We start from the raw sequence: 10,532 nt of genomic DNA, 5'->3' as shown, positions 1-10,532 counted from the left end.
AAGAATGACCGACTGACTGAAGCAAGTAAAGCCAGCTATCTAAGCCCAAATGCATATACAAACAATGCATGAACAAGCAATGCATGAACAAGCAATCTAAGTAAGCAGACTCAGAGATGGGTGGCACTGGCATTAACACGTTCATAACATTGACCTTCCCTAGACTTAGTTTATTCGTATTTCGTATTGTGGCTCATTTGATTGAACCACGTCAGCCGGCCTCTTGTCGATGACCGAATGGATAGATTTGTTGTATTTGATTGTAGCCATTAGGATCAGCTCTACGGTATCGCTAATGCCTTTGTCGATTTTAAGGCATCTAGCAAGCTCTACCAGAGTGCTGTGGAAGCGTTCCACTTGTCCGTTTGAGACACAGTGGAGGGGCGGAGCATTTGAAATCCTAACGAGTTCAACGATGGTTCGTTGTCGCAATATATGACCTTTGCCTTAGGGAAAATGTTCGTCAGCTGTAGTAGCGCTGGTTTGAGGTCCTCTATGGATCTAGAAGGGACCGGTTGGACGACGGAAAATTTCGAGAATTTGTCGATGCACGTAAGGAAATACTTTTTATCCGTGGAGAAGATGTGTATGTGTAGCATTTCTCCTACATGAGATGGGATTGGTGTTTCGCCAAGCTCCTGTTTCTTTGGATGTCTGTCGTATTTAGCCTTGGCGCAAGTCCTGCAGGAATCGACTATTTCGTTCGCCATTTTGGTCATTTTTAGGAAGTAGTACTCGGAGAGTACCTGCTTCACGTTTTCTTGGGCAGACCTGTGACCTCTTCCTCTTCTACAACGTTGAGTTGTTGCCTCGAGAGGACATCTGCAACGAGGTTGTCTTTGCCAGGCATGTAATGAACCTTGGCACCACAGTCGTCGATGCGTTCTTTCCACCTTTTAATTTTCGTGTTCGGATTAGAATCCGACACTGCGTAGGTCAGCGGTTGGGGGTCAGTGTAGACATTTATGTCTTTGACCCCATATAGGTAGTGACGAAGCTTTTCTAGTGCCCAAACTATGGCTAACAGCTCTCTTTGGTTGGTAGCATAGTTCACCTCTCTGTCCTTTAAGGTTCTAAAGATCATAGTAATGGGTTGTCCCTTTTGGGAAAACACTGCGCCAATGCCGTATGCAGAGGCATTTCTGCGCCGACACTCTCATGTTGGCGTCGTGCAGGCTCTTTAGCACCCAGTCTACATGCCGAATGTGGGCGTTTTCGTCCTCTGAGAAGACGATAACATCATCGACATAAGCATAGCAAAATTTGCCAATCTGTTCTCGCAGTATGTCGTCGATGGTTCGCTGAAAGATGCTGGCAGGATTCCTCAACCCGAATGGCAGTCGGCGAAACTCGTATTTTCCCCCGTTTACGGAAAAGGAAGTTTTTTCACGGTCAAGTTCCGTGTAATTTGGTGGAAGCCAGACTTCAAATCGAGCGTTGTGAAATACTTGGCCTAGCCTAAATTCCCTAGTATCATAGCGATAATTTGCATGGGGTAGCGATCCGGTATTGTCCTCTCATTTAACTTTCGAAAATCTAATACCAGCCGCATCTTACGGTTGCCAGACTCGTCGGTGCCTTTTTTGTCTACTACCCATTTTGTCCATACCCAATCAATATGCATCAGCATGTCGCAATATAAAAACCCACTAACCGATTTTCTCACCTATAAACAATTAGTAATAAGCATAAAACTATATCCAACCTATTAACCCAGCACTAGTAGACGGCGCCAAAAGCAGAAGCAGCATATCAGCGGGAAGAATGACCGACTGACCGATGCAAGTAAAAACCAGCCAGCTAAGCCGAAATGCGCAAGCAGTACATGAACAAACAATCTGAGTCAGCAGACTCAGAGGTGGGTGACCCTGGCATTAACCTTAGTTTAGCACGTCCAGAACTTTGACCTTTCTTAGATTTAATGATGTATAATTTAGCATCTTATATAAGAGCTATTCTTCTGAAATAAAGACAGTTCCGAAATCAGAGTCAATCGTCTCGTTACTCAGTGTCTGAACCACGGCACTTAAAATCAACCTACTTCTAGTGATCCTGTGTAAAACGGTTCACAAGTAGAATCCGCGGCATACCAGTCTACTTCGAGTGTTGCTCCCGTGAAACGGACCGCCAGTAGACCCCGCGGTACCTAACTACTCCAAGTGTTGCTCCCGTGAAACGGACCACGAGGAGACCCCGCGGCATACCAGTCTAGCTCGAGTGTTGCTCCCGTGAAACGGACCACCAGCAGACCCCGCGCTATCTAACCTACTTAGAGTGTTGCTCCCGTGAAACGGACCGCCAGTAGGACCGGCCGATAAGGAATCAGCCGAACCACCATACCACCGGTACTTGAGGAAAACCACCCCAGGACTTCAAGCACATCAACTCATGCCTGATCACAGCAAGCGTCTGGCCAACCCGAGCAGTCCCTTGCAGAATCCAGGTAAATTTAGTCAGGACTATTTACGGTTTTGACTACGACTCCGGGACCTACCGTTACTCCCGCGAGTTCAAGTTTGACGTAGTTGCCGCATAACGCTCTACGGACGAACAGGGCTCCTCATCAACTGTTCTAATGGTGGCAACCACTGAAGTGTTGTAAGGTAACGTCTCATTTGGGTTCACGAAGGCATTTTTTCTGTCGCTTAGCATTTTTGAAAATGCTTTTCTGACTAAAGGTGGTGACTGGAGCAGTCCACTTCAGTAAAATTTACGTTGGGGCATGCTTGGAATTCTAGCTTTTCTATTTCGGAACCCCATTTGAGGTGTCCGGAAGCTAGGCAAAGCGATGCCCCTGACTGTTTTAACAGGTCAAGGCAGGTCAAGTCCCGAGATAAATACTCGAAGTGCGTTGTCCCGGAATTTGTCACACAAAACCTTTGCCGCCGAGGCTTCGTACGACATGGTGGCTTTGTTGGTGAGCAAGGTCAGTTTTTTCTCGACCTCGTCATAGTACTGCAGTAGCGTCATATTTCCCTGCCTGAGAGTACCCATTTCCTGCTCGATCACGTGAATCTGACGCTTATCACTGTACGTAAAGTCGAGTCGATTTATAATCGTGTCGAAATTCAGCACAGTGCCAAACGAGGATAGCACGGCATCGGCAGGGCCTCTTATTTTACTCCTAATAATTATGATGGCCTGATAATGGCGAGAGCTATTTACATAGTTCCTAAAAATATAATATACAGCCACCGCCGCATGCCGCCAGGAAACGTGGCCGTAATTTCCCGTAAATTCGGGCAGGCACTTGACGCATCTAGGGGCTCGTCACATTTGACGTTGTCCCTGATTTCTATGGGTTCATATGTTTTGATTTTGGGAGCTTCCGCTTGCGCGGGAGCGATTTACACTGCGTTGACCTGTTCGGTCAGCCGCTGTATAGCCAGGCGAAGTTCGTTTTCCCTACGTTGGCTTTCGATATTGGCTTCTTGAACGGCATGTTGAACGGCCGCCTGTATGGTGGCTGTCATTTGTTCCATGCTTAAAGCCATTTTCGCGTGTATGAGTGCTCTAGCGTTTGCGCTTTTTGGGGTGGAAGATCTGGCCGGTCTTTCGGACTCGGACTCAGAATCACTGGAGAATTGTCTTACGCTTCTATATCGTCGGAAGGGATTGCTCATGTGGAGCTGTAGTTATGTATAAAACCCGAGAAAAAAAAAACAAATTCATGCTCGAATTGCATACCCACAGAGGTAATTGGTAGGGTGAGAGGGCTCCCGAGGGCTGAGCCGTCGTTTTAGTTATGTGTGCGGGCTCGTCGAACTGCACTATTGCTTTGCCAATTAGAGGCAAGGTGAGGGGTATGCGGGGACTGAGCCTCCGCTATGACACAAAGATAAAAATAAAAATAACAAAGTGCCACACACTGCATGCGCGGCCGTATGTATTCCCAAAAATGGAGTGGGGAAACAAAACGGAAAGGGAAAATAAATAACCAAGACTGTGCAGCTAATACCAAGAATTTTTGTGTAACAAAAGAGACATATAAAAGCTGAATTAAATGCACACAATTATATGAATTATTTTTGATTGGAAATTAAATTTTGAGTTAGTGACTTTTTGTTTTGGTTAAGAATTTTCTATTCTGCAACTTTTGCGTTGTTGTATTAGGTGTACAAGTAGAAAATCGCCGTTTTCGACTAGGTGGTGGCATCTTCACAAAACGGTGAGAAATTTTGATCGGGAACGCCAAATGGCGAGCTAAAGTATCGGTTAACAACTCTCCATTGTCTCGTTCGTGTATTCTTATTTTCTATCATTTTGTTGGTGCACGAAAATGTCGAAATTCGAACCGAATAAGCGTCATTTGCGGGAGATTTTGCTTTTCGCGTTCAATTCGAAAAAATCGGCAGCTGAAGCGCGTCGAATGATCGTACAAACTTATGATTAGTCGTGTATAAGTGAAAGAACGTGTCGAGAATGGTTTGCAAAGTTTAAAAATGGCGAGTATGACGTGGAAGACAAGGATCGACCGGGTCCTGTGAAAAAGTTTGAAGACGCGGATTTGGAGGCATTACTGGATGAAGGTTCTTGTCAAACACAACAAGAACTCGCGGATTCCTTGGGTGTGACCCAGCTATCAATTTCCCTTCGCCTGAAAATTGTTTATACAAAAATTTGTATAACAAGAAAGGAAAGCTAACTTCGGGCGGAGCCGAAGTTTATATACCCTTGCAGTTGAGTCGCAGTCCGCTAGGTCGCAGTCCGCCACGCATCTTATATTATTAGATATATAGCGGATCGTATATAGGCGGCCGATCCTTATGAAATTTGGCAAATCAGATTATTTTGTCCAAAATAGAATCTGTACCAAGTCCCATCTTTCTAACTTAAAAAACACCAAAGTTATGCCAATTCCGATCGTTGTATGACAGCTATAGGATATAGTCTGCCGATCCTTATGAAATTTTGTACATAAGATATGTTGATCAAATATAACATGTGTGGAAAGTCCCAACCCTCTATCTTAAAAAACAACGAAGTTATGGCATTTCCGATCAATTAGTTATATGGCAGCTATAGGATATAGTCGTCCGATCCCGGCCGTTCCTACTTATGTACTGCCTGCAACAGAAACAAGGGTGTGTGCAAAGTTTCAACTCGATAGCTTTAAAACTGAGAGACTAGTTTGCGTATAAACAGACAGACAGACGGACAGACGGACATGCTCATATCAACTCAGGAGGTGATCCTGATCAAGAATATATATACTTTATAGGGTCGGACATGTCTCCTTCACTGCGTTGCACACTTTTGACCAAAATTATAATACCATCTGCAAGGGTATAAAAATACAATGCTAAACCGTCAGCCAAGTTCCGACTTATGTACTGCCTGCAACAGAAACAAGGGTGTGTGCAAAGTTTCAACTCTATAGCTTTAAAACTGAGAGACTAGTTTGCCTAGAAACAGACAGACGGACAGACGGACATGCTCATATCGACTCAGGAGGTGATCCTGATCAAGAATAAATATACTTTATAGGGTCGGAGATGTCTCCTTCACTGCGTTGCACACTTTTGACCAAAATTATAATACCCTCTGCAAGGGTATAAAAAATGTATTTTGGGAAAAACAATCTGATTTGTCGAATTTCATAAGGATCGGCCAACTATATCCTATAGCTGCCATATAACTGATTGATCGGAAATGCTATAACTTCGTTGTTTTTCAAGTTAGAAGGATGGGAGTTTCAATGGATTCCTCTTTTGGCAAAATAATTCGATTTTCCAAGTTTCATAAGGATCGGCCAACTATATACGATCCGCTATATATCTAATAATATAAGATGCGTGGCGCCACCTAGCGGACTGCGGCTCAACTGCAAGGGTATATAAACTTCGGCTCCGCCCGAAGTTAGCTTTCCTTTCTTGTTTTTATACCCTTGCAGAGGGTATTATAATTTTGGTCAAAAGTGTGCAACGCAGTGAAGGAGACATCTCCGACCCTATAAAGTATATATATTCTTGATCAGGATCACCTCCTGAGTCGATATGAGCATGTCCGTCTGTCTGTTTCTACGCAAACTAGTTTCTCAGTTTTAAAGCTATCGAGTTGAAACTTCGCACACACGCTTCTTTCCTTTGCAGGCAGTATATAAGTCGGAACGGCCGGGATCGGTCGACTATATCCTATAGCTGCCATATAACTGATTGATCGGAAATGCCATAACTTTGGTGTTTTTTAAGTTAGAGGGTTGGGAGTTTCTACACATGTTATATTTGACCAAAATATCTTATGTACAAAATTTCGTAAGGATCGGCCGACTATATCCTATAGCTGTCATAGAACGATCGAAATTGGCATAACTTTGGTGTTTTTATACCCTTGCAGAGGGTATTATAATTTTGGTCAAAAGTGTGCAACGCAGTGAAGGAGACATCTCCGACCCTATAAAGTATATATATTCTTGATCAGGATCACCTCCTGAGTCGATATAAGCATGTCCGTCTGTCCGTCTGTCTGTCTGTCCGTCTGTCCGTCTGTCCGTCTGTCTGTCGGTTTCTACGCAAACTAGTCTCTCAGTTTTGGAGCTATCGAGTTGAAACTTTGCACACATCCGTTTTTTCCTTGCAGGTAGTATATAAGTCGGAACGGCCGGGATCGGCCGACTATATCCTATAGCTGCCATATAACTGATTGATCGGAAATGCCATAACTTTGGTGTTTTTTAAGTTAGAGGGTTGAGACTTTCCACACATGTTATATTTGACCAACATATCTTGTGTACAAAATTTTATAAGGATCGGCCGACTATATCCTATAGCTGTCATAGAACGATCGGAATTGGCATAACTTTGGTGTTTTTTAAGTTAGAAAGATGGGATTTGGTACAGATTCTATTTTGGACAAAAGAATTTGATTTGCCAAATTTCATGAGGATCGGCCGACTTTATGCGATCCGCTATATATCTAATAATATAAGATGGGTGGCGCCACCTAGCGGACTGCGACTTAACTGCAAGGGTATTTAAACTTCGGCTCCGCCCGAAGTTAGCTTTCCTTTCTTGTTTAAGTTAGAAAGATGGGATTTGGTAGAGATTCTATTTTGGGAAAAACAATCTGATTTGTCGAATTTCATAAGGATCGGCCAACTATATCCTATAGCTGCCATATAACTGATTGATCGGAAATGCTATAACTTCGTTGTTTTTCAAGTTAGAAGGATGGGACTTTCTGTGCATTCTAATTTGGGCCAACTTATATGATCTGCTAAATGTCATCAGGATCGGCCGCCTATATCCTATAGCTGTCATATAACTGATTGATCGGAAATGCTATAACTTCGTTGTTTTTCAAGTTAGAAGGATGGGAGTTTCAATGGATTCCTCTTTTGGCAAAATAATTCGATTTTCCAAGTTTCATAAGGATCGGCCAACTATATACGATCCGCTATATATCAAATAATATAAGATGCGTGGCGCCACCTAGCGGACTGCGACTCAACTGCAAGGGTATATAAACTTCGGCTCCGCCCGAAGTTAGCTTTCCTTTCTTGTTTATTTTTTATTTAACATAAAACCAATGAAGACGTGAAGGAATTATGGGTGAAAGTGCTCACTTACATGATTTTACGATGGGCGCCAATTAATTAAATTGAGGGGTAGGTACAGATGTATGTCCGTTGCTGGAGAGGATGTTTTCAGTATAGGACGATGTAATATCCCTGGCGGTTGCCTAGGGTTCTTCCTTCTCGCTGGAAGTTATGTTGGGAGTTACTAACTCCGTTGTTACCGCCCTTAAGGCTTAGTAACCAATTTAACAAGTGAATTGAATCTTACGGCTTGTGCCGGAGTTTTGGTAAAGGAGTTCTTTATTGTGTGAGACTCAAGTGCAAACTGAAACATAAAGCTAACAGAAATGTATGTAGGGTTGAACAAATTATAGTTTATTTAAATTCTTTGGGTAACGTATACAAAAATGAATGTTCTTTTTAATAATAATCGCGACTTTCGATGGGCTTCGGTAGCTTTTTTTCCGCGTCTTCTCTTTTCTGCGTTCAACTCTCTTCTTCTTCCCAAACGACAGTGTTGTATAATCTTCATGCCTGTTCCGTATTGTGTCCTTTTTATAGCTACTAACTCGCCTACTTTATAATTCGACTCTTCCCTTCTTTTCTCATTGAAATATTTTCTGTTTTCTTGCTGAACCTTTTCAATATTTTGTTGCGCCTACTGACGTATATCTTCCCTATTATCGTTTAACTCTTCAATTTGCATCTCTTCAAATGTTTTCTTAGCTCGCCGTCTTTCTTTCTCATTGTTAATCCTGTCAGTATTTGAAATTGGCTGAATCTTGTAGTTCGAGGTGGCGAGTTATTTATTATTTGCTGAACTCTATCTACATGGCGATACCAATTCCCTGGAATGTCTTGACACAACTTGCTTAGCATTGGTATAACGATTTTATGGATTCGCTCTACTTGACCGTTTCCTCTGGGCATCCCTGTGGTTATGTGAAGCAATTGAATGCCTTCGCGGCTACAGTACTCCTGAAATGTTCCTGATGTAAACGCTGTACCTCTGTCTGTAACAATTCTACGAGGATTACCAAAAATTTGCTGCCTGTTTCTCAAGTTTGTTTACTACTTCGTCTGTTCCAGTCGACTTCGTCGGGTAAAGCCAAGTAAATTTAGAAAATCCGTCCACTATTGCTATTATATGATTGTATTTTTTCTTCGTGTCCGTTAACGGTCCAACATGATCAATGTGATATGTTCCCAGAGGTTCCTGAGCTTTATCGATTGGTGACAGTAAACCTTCTTTTTTCCCTCTTTTTGAATCAACTATTAGGCATTCTACGCAACCTTTAACAATTCTTTCGACATTTTTCTGTATCTCTGGTATGAAGTAAAACCTTTCTAGCATGTCTCGCCATGTGCCATACTGATTATTTCGTCCTGCATTGAATCGGGTACCACTAACAATTCCTTCACTGTATCCTTGTATAGTATGTCATTATTAAGGAAATAGTCTTCATACTCATTCCCACCTTCCAGAATAGTTTTTACTGCCTTGATCCACTTGTCATTATCCTGTGCTTTAATTATTCTAGATTTTGTTGAATCTTCAATTAAAAGGCACGAAAGGCGGCTAAGAGCATCAACATGTCGCATTTTAGTACCAGCTCTCGGTTCTACGGTAAATTTAAATTCTTGTAAGGCCATAATCCACCTTTCAATCCTGGGTGGTATTTTCTCTTTTTTTACTGTCATCGAAAAAGCACTGCAATCTGTCACTACTTTGAACTTTTTACAAATGCAGGGAAAAAGTTACAGGGAAGCAAACTCCATCTGCCTCTAAATTGGTTTCGAAAGATCCTATCGTCCGTAACTCGCCCTTACCGATACCCTTGAGATATCTCACTTCTGGCTTTATGCTTAAACCGTCGAGAGTTTTAAAAATGTCTTCTCTTATTAAGCATAAATCGCATCCCGAGTCAATCATGGCCGTGAAAACTACTCCTGCCACTGTTACTTTCTTGTAGGTTAATCCTTCTGATCTTCTAACTCTTAGCATATTAGCCGGTTCATTCTTAATGGAAATATTTGGCATTTTCTGTTCACAGTTTTTCGATTTGTGACCCCTTTTATTGCAGTTATAGCACACTACTTCCCCCTTGCAGTCCTTGGCAATATGGCCTTCTTTGTTACACTTGAAACACTTTTTCTGAGAATTTGAGTCTTTCCCTTGAGTCTGTTTACTTTCTTTATAATTAGTCGTCTTATTTCTTATCTTCTCATATACTGTGATCTCATATTTAAGCTCCTTAATCGTTTTTGCCCGATATAATCCTGCCTTGTTCATTCTCCCATCGGGTATTCCATCTACAAAATAGGATATTAAACTCTCCTCATCGAGTTTAATCGGCTTGCCTATCTCCATTAAGCTGTAAAGGTATTCGATACATGTTTCTCTTGCCTGCTTCTGTCTTTGCTTTAGAATCTTATGAATTTCGGCAGCGCACAACTTTTTGCCGAACTCATCTTGTAGCACCTCTTTAAGTTTAATCCAACCTCTAACACCCGTCTGACTCTTAATGTAAAGCTTAGCAGCCCCAGCTAAGAGCTGTTTCGCGTATATAAATTTTTGTAGCTCATCCCAGCCAACAGTAAATGCAACGTCTTCAAACTCAGACACCCAATGATTTACGTCTTCTTGTTCCGACCCTGAAAACGACGAAACACTGTCCTGCACATCTCTTAAAGTAAACCTTGAACTAAACATCTGCGGTGCATCTTGGTATGCCGACGAGTTTACGCTCTCTGCATCTTCGTTACTTCGTTCTTCCACGTTATTCATTGCTTCAAGTCCAAAATGCTCAAACAACCGATCTTGCAATGCTCTCTTTAACCCTGTCGTTTGTAAGTTCAGTTCAGAGAGTTTTGCTCTTAAGTTTTGCACAGTCATTCTTAAAATTTCCTCAGCATCCATCGTAATGCGTTTAAGTCGTTCACAAAATTCTTATGATTACGAATTTTACAAAAGTACAATGTTTTACAAAATTTCTTTTCTTAAAATTAGCGTTTA

Source organism: Drosophila ananassae (genome assembly GCF_017639315.1).
Source record: "Drosophila ananassae strain 14024-0371.13 chromosome 4 unlocalized genomic scaffold, ASM1763931v2 tig00000256, whole genome shotgun sequence".
In the NCBI taxonomy this organism is placed as follows: Eukaryota; Metazoa; Arthropoda; class Insecta; order Diptera; family Drosophilidae; genus Drosophila; species Drosophila ananassae.
The sequence above is the reverse complement of the archived record's forward strand: the minus strand, read 5'-3'. Positions refer to the sequence as shown.